Genomic DNA, 6,000 nt, shown 5'->3' with positions numbered 1-6,000 from the left:
GCATTCTTTTTATTTTTAGCTCACACAGTGCAATACAATGAAATAAAAGCGAAAAGTATTTTCGAAAAAATTACAAAGAGTGCATGATTGATACGGAAAACCAGCGAAAAAAGGCCGCAGACACAGAAAGGAAAAAGTAAAAATATATGTACAACAAAAAAGTTTATGAAATTAAAACAAATAACCGATTCCATGCGTGTTTGCATGCAATGCGGCATTAAAAATAAACAAAACAACAACAACAACGCGTGCATATGTGCAAATAACGGCAAGTATGTATATGTGATATTTCTAGCAGCAAAAGCAACAAAAATATGCACTAAAACAACAAAGCGCAACAACTAACAACGAGTGTGGAAAAACTGAAAAAAGCAGCAACAACAACAACAAAAAATAAATAATAAAATAAAAGTTAAAGTAGGCAAATAAAAATTATGCTTGCGGCAATCGAATGACAAACAACAACTGCAGCCACAACGAAAATATTGCAAGCAAAACATACACGAATTTTGCAAGAATTCTACCGCACACACACACAAACATACATACATGTGTACATGCTGTGACAAGTAGCAGCAAAAATTGAGGCATGCGAATAATTTCCATGCAATCAAACAAATAAATAAATTCGTTTATGCGGCAGCAATCAGGCAAAAAATAATATAAACAACAACAAAAACAAAAAAAAAAAGTAGCGCAGCAATAAGTGCAACGAATAAGTGTAAAACAGCCGCTGCCGCCAGTCACTTCGCTGCCACACACACACATACATATGTGTCTGCGAATTCGCGCCTCGCAGCCAGCGCAGCACTGAGGCCCGTTCATTAAAGGGAAACGCAATTTTTATGGTAAGTTGCACAGACTTTGCGTATTATTTTCGTTTTTTTTTGGTTTTTTGCTTCTACATTCTGCCCGTGCTAAGCATACTTGGCTGCTTTGCGGCATGTTTGCGGCGTAGGAAAGTTCACCCGGCAATTTTTTCGGCGTTTTTCTCAATTTTTCTCTTTCTTGTGGTGACTTTGTGGTTTTGCTGTGCCCTAGACGTCGCTTACAGACGTGATTGCGCCACCAATACCAGTTAATAGCGGTGTTATGGCTTAAAGCAGACAAAAATTGTTGCATACTGTGAGGCGCTGCTTATTAAAGCGCAGTTTATGGCACATTTGAGTTAGCATGCATGCATTTACATGTGTGGTCATGTACTGTCTTATGTTTTTTGTAATTACTGTAATGATTACTATTATATTTAATCATTACTTTATATAGTAATCTATACTTCATATTTTAATAATATATGTATTGTAATCATTACTTTGTATTGTAATCACAACTTTATGTTGTAATCATTACTTTGAATTGTATTCATTATTCTTTATTGTAATGATTACTATTATGTTTAATCATTACTTTGCATTGTAATCACCACTTTATGTTGTATTCATTAATTTTTACTATAATCTTTACTTTTTAATGTAATTATTACTTTATATTGTAATCATTATTTTATATTGTAAGCATTACTTTGTGCTATAAGTATTGCTTTCCATTGAAATAATTATCTTATGTTGTTATCATCACTTTATTTGGTAATCATTGTAATCATTACTTTATGTTATCATCATTACATTATGTTGCACTGACTATTTTTTATACTAATTACATTATATAGTTATTTAAGAATTACATTATGTTGTAATCATCAGCTTATGCTCTAATGATTGTGAACAAAAAAATAAGTACATAAGACATTCTTCTTAATGATTCTAGTTTCGCTAAACTTTCGTACTCTTAAATATATAATCGAAATTGCTTGTCAAGTTCAAAGACCTGCCGCTAACTTAAATTTCGTGCCACGCACAATTCCTTAATTTGCCCACATTGACTACCGAAAGTCGAGCGCACATTTTGTCGCATGCATTAAACGTGACATTTATTTATATCAGCTACCTCAATACGCCACTTGAACTCGCTCTGAACTCTGCACTAACTTGTGCAAAAGTGTCATATTCGCGTTACGAAAATTCACTAATGTGAGTTCAACGAAACTTACTTAACAGCGCGCTCGTGCTAATTTCGATACTAAGCGCTTGCTTGCCACATGCCACTTGGTCTGCGTAACTGCCGTATTGGTACGCGACTTTCCACTTCACTAGCAGTTACTGGCGCCATCTTTAGTTTGACATTTTTAACTAACTTCTGTGTATTAATATGCAAACCAGCGCCTTTGGTTACACTAAAAGTTTAAATAGAAAGAACGCTCAAAATTGAAAGGCAAGAGTGTGTGATGAAGTCTAGTGCGCATTAATTGTTAAATTTCTAAAAGGAACAATGTTTTCTGTTATGGATAATTGGACAACTTTTGAAGGCGTTGATAACTTCTTTACTTCTATACATAAAAGTAAAATTTCTTTTTATAGCGAGAAATATATTATCAGAAGCTATTTAGAGCTTTTGTTAGAGCCCACAACTTTTGAGGTTTCGTTTCGTATTTACGCTGAAAGCTAAAGGGACTAATATTAAGAACTGTGTTTTGACTCATCATCGTTCTCATTTGCATAATCTCTATATTAGATTCGACTCCCAACTTTTAACCGAGCAATGCGAAAGAAACAAAAGATTACCTAATCACAATGTTTGAGCGCTGCTCTCTTGTCGAAAAAGTTTCCTTTTAGAAACAGGGCAAAGATTAGATAAATAAATGAGGATTGCACCGCGACTTAAGTTCTATTGTGTCCTCTCTTAAGTCACAATGACTCACTTAGCCCCAGCATATTGATAAATTCCAATATACTGCTAGGTGTTATTGAGGCGATGTGTTCCCTATTTGGAAATATATGTAGATCAAAGAGCCTTTATCCTTTGCCTACAGATTGCTGTGCAGTCAATTAGCAGATGTTCTGGAGTTTCAAGCTCCAGTCGCATAACCGGCAATTTGCACAAGAAGATAGAACCATGTTATATAAGTGCAAGTGTAGAGAGCTATAAGTCGCCTGAGTTTATCCCTTGGGAGGTTAATTACATGTTTAAACCTTTTAAGGTTGTAACCACCCATTATCAACTTGGTATGGCGCATGCCTTGGAGTTGTTGCCAATACCCCTCCCTGAACACTCTTATCCCTGTCGAGCAGCACCTTTGTGGTACAGAGACCAACCGCAATGAAAGGTTCAGGTCCTACCATGTTGGTGGATGCTGCCAATTGATTTCCGGCTATACCTTTATAACCGAACACCCAGATAAGGTGCACTTGTTTACGATTTGATAGACTATTGATCCGTTCCATACACTTCTGCACCAATAGTAATTGGATTTCGTAAGCAGAGATCGCTTTAAGTGCGACTTGACTGTCGCTGAGACTATACAAGTACATTCGTTGCGATAGTTGCGTTGGAGGTTTGTCTCTACCCACCGACTTATAGTAAACAGGACAAAGTCAGGACAAACCCTTAATTCTTTCTATTTACTATTATGGTATTTTCTATTGATTTTATAACAGTTGTCTCTTTGATTGAACTCGTAGAAATCTTATCAAAGAAGCAACCTACTATTAATTTAGTTGAGACTTCAGAGCAAAGTGTTTTTCGTCAAAGCAGTTGTGTAGGCCTTTTTATACTCTCGCAACAAAGTTGCTAAGGAGACTATTATAGTTTTGTTCACATAACGGTTGTTTGTAAGTCCTAAATCTAAAAGAGTCAGATATAGGGTTATAAATACCAAAGTGATCAGGGTGGCGAGTAGAGTTGAAATCCGGATGTCTGTCTGTCCGTCCGTCCGTCCGTGCAAGCTGTAACTAGAGTAAAAATTGAGATATCATAATGAAACTTGGTAAACGTATTTCTTAGCTCCATAAGAAGGATAAGGCGTGGCCCCGCCCCCTAATAAGTTTTTTTTATATATCTCGGAAACTACTATAGCTATGTCAACCAAACTCTAAAGAGTCATTTCCTTCAGGCATTTCCATATACAGTTCAAAAATGGAAGAAATCGGATAATAACCACGCAAACCTCCCATACAAAGGTTATGTTGAAAATCACTAAAAGTGCGTTAACCGACTAACAAAAAACGTCAGAAACACTAAATTTTACGGAAGAAATTGCAGAAGGAAGCTGCACCCAGGCTTTTGTTAAAAATTGAAAATGGGCATGGCGTCGCCCACTTATGGACCAAAAACCATATCTCAGGAACTACTACACCGATTTCAATGAAATTCGGTATATAATATTTTCTTAACACCCTGATGACATGTACGAAATATAGGTGAAATCGGTTCACAACCACGCTTTCTTCCAATATAACGCTATTTTGAATTCCATCTGATGCACTCTCTGTATAATATATACATTAGGAACCAATGATGATAGCGGAATAAAACTTATACGGTATTTGAAAAATATGTAAATGACGGATAATGAAATCTCGATTATCACTTTATCATGCGGGAGAATAAAATGTTCGGTGACACCCGAACTTAGCCCTTCCTTACTTGTTCTAGTTCTTATTGTTGTTAGGAAAGCGTTATTTTAATGAATACTATTACGAAGGAGACTCGACTCAACGGCATACAGGACTAAAAACATTCAATATCAAGTAAAACCAACGTGTAGTAGCAAATTAAATAATTTCATCGAAAATATTGGTCAATGTGTCAAACTTATAACTGAAATTCATGAAAATCCTTTCCTGATAGTAGTATGTATGTGTGCTTCAAATGGGTTGAACCAAGTTAATACTTCCTTTAGCCTTATGTACCTAATAAAAAGATCGAACTTCCGCGACGATACGTGTTCTTCTTATAACGATGGAAATTTGTGCTAAGAATGACAAAACTAGGGTGAATCCTCGCTCTACACCCCATACAACTAACTAGCTTTATGTACCAAAAGGACTTTCCTGGCTTTAATCCTTGCAAGACTATGAAATGTTCGGTTAAATCCGAATGAAGCTCTTCCTTACTTGTCTTCATATCGAGTCTTGCAACGGTGAAGACTAAAAAATTCATAAAACAACAAACAAATTTTCTTATCAACAAACTTTCCGTGAAGGCACAGTTTGTGGTAATAGTCGAAATTTAATTTATTTTATTGCAAATCAATGCAACTTCAATCATTTCCCATACAAATAAATACAATTTTTCAATATTAGCATAATTTCAACTGCGTTTCCTGCCCTCGACCGTAAACCAATAAATAAATAAAACTTTTCCTGGCAGGAAAAGTGCAAAAAATTGAATTAAAACACACATTGACAAGCAGGACCTCCCACTTAACCATTGCTCGCACACTTGACTTACAGCAGCAGCAACAAACACTCGACTCAATTGCACAAACGCTTGGCACTTCACTCGACAGTACAATGACCAACAGAACAGAGCGGCACAGAAGAGCAAAGAAATATAAGAAATAATAAGAAAACTAAAACGAACGATCGAAATTATTACGGACTTAGTGGGGAGAAAAGTAGAAAAGTCGCAAGAAAATATTGACGTAAATGGAAAATAGTAAAACTGCAGAAGTTCCAGCGAAACTTGGTCAAATGCAAGTATGTAAAAATGAAGCGCAAAACGGAATAAAACTTGTTAAAGTAAGTTTACTTCTGCCACACCATCATGCACCCACGCCCACTTTGCCACTGCAACGGCAACATAACCGATTTAACTGTCCAACCGCCACTTGCTTCCTGCCACTGCTGCGGCATATGCCGGCGCCGGCGATTCGGTCATAAAAGCAACGAGAAATAACGAACTTAGCGAACTTAAATTTTATAAAAAATATGTTTTTTGCGGATTTTTCTTTTTCCACGCTGCCACTTTTCTCCGTAAATTCGGTTAGTTTATTATTATTTTATGGCAGGCAACTCAAAGCATTTGCGCTAGCAGCTAGCCGTAGTTATACTTGCAGTTAGTGGTGTGCCGGCGCTTGACAAAACCCATACACTCGTATGTGGTGAGAATGTATCGAAAAAATGCACTTATCGTGGTGACAAGAATCGCAAAAAGTTGCAA

General features: G+C 36.3%; 1 protein-coding gene across 1 annotated transcript in view; it reads left to right on the top strand.

Moving 5' to 3' along the window:
* Nucleotides 1-375: 375 nt before the first annotated feature.
* Nucleotides 376-6,000, top strand: part of LOC120775324 (irregular chiasm C-roughest protein) — a 79,014-nt gene continuing 73,389 nt past the window's right edge. The window contains exon 1 of the mRNA XM_040105463.1: nt 376-848. The gene's annotated coding sequence lies outside the window, so the exon portion shown is untranslated. The remainder of the gene's footprint in view (nt 849-6,000) is intronic.

This window comes from Bactrocera tryoni, chromosome 4 (genome assembly GCF_016617805.1).
Source record: "Bactrocera tryoni isolate S06 chromosome 4, CSIRO_BtryS06_freeze2, whole genome shotgun sequence".
Classification (NCBI taxonomy): Eukaryota; Metazoa; Arthropoda; class Insecta; order Diptera; family Tephritidae; genus Bactrocera; species Bactrocera tryoni.
The sequence above is the reverse complement of the archived record's forward strand: the minus strand, read 5'-3'. Positions and strand labels throughout refer to the sequence as shown.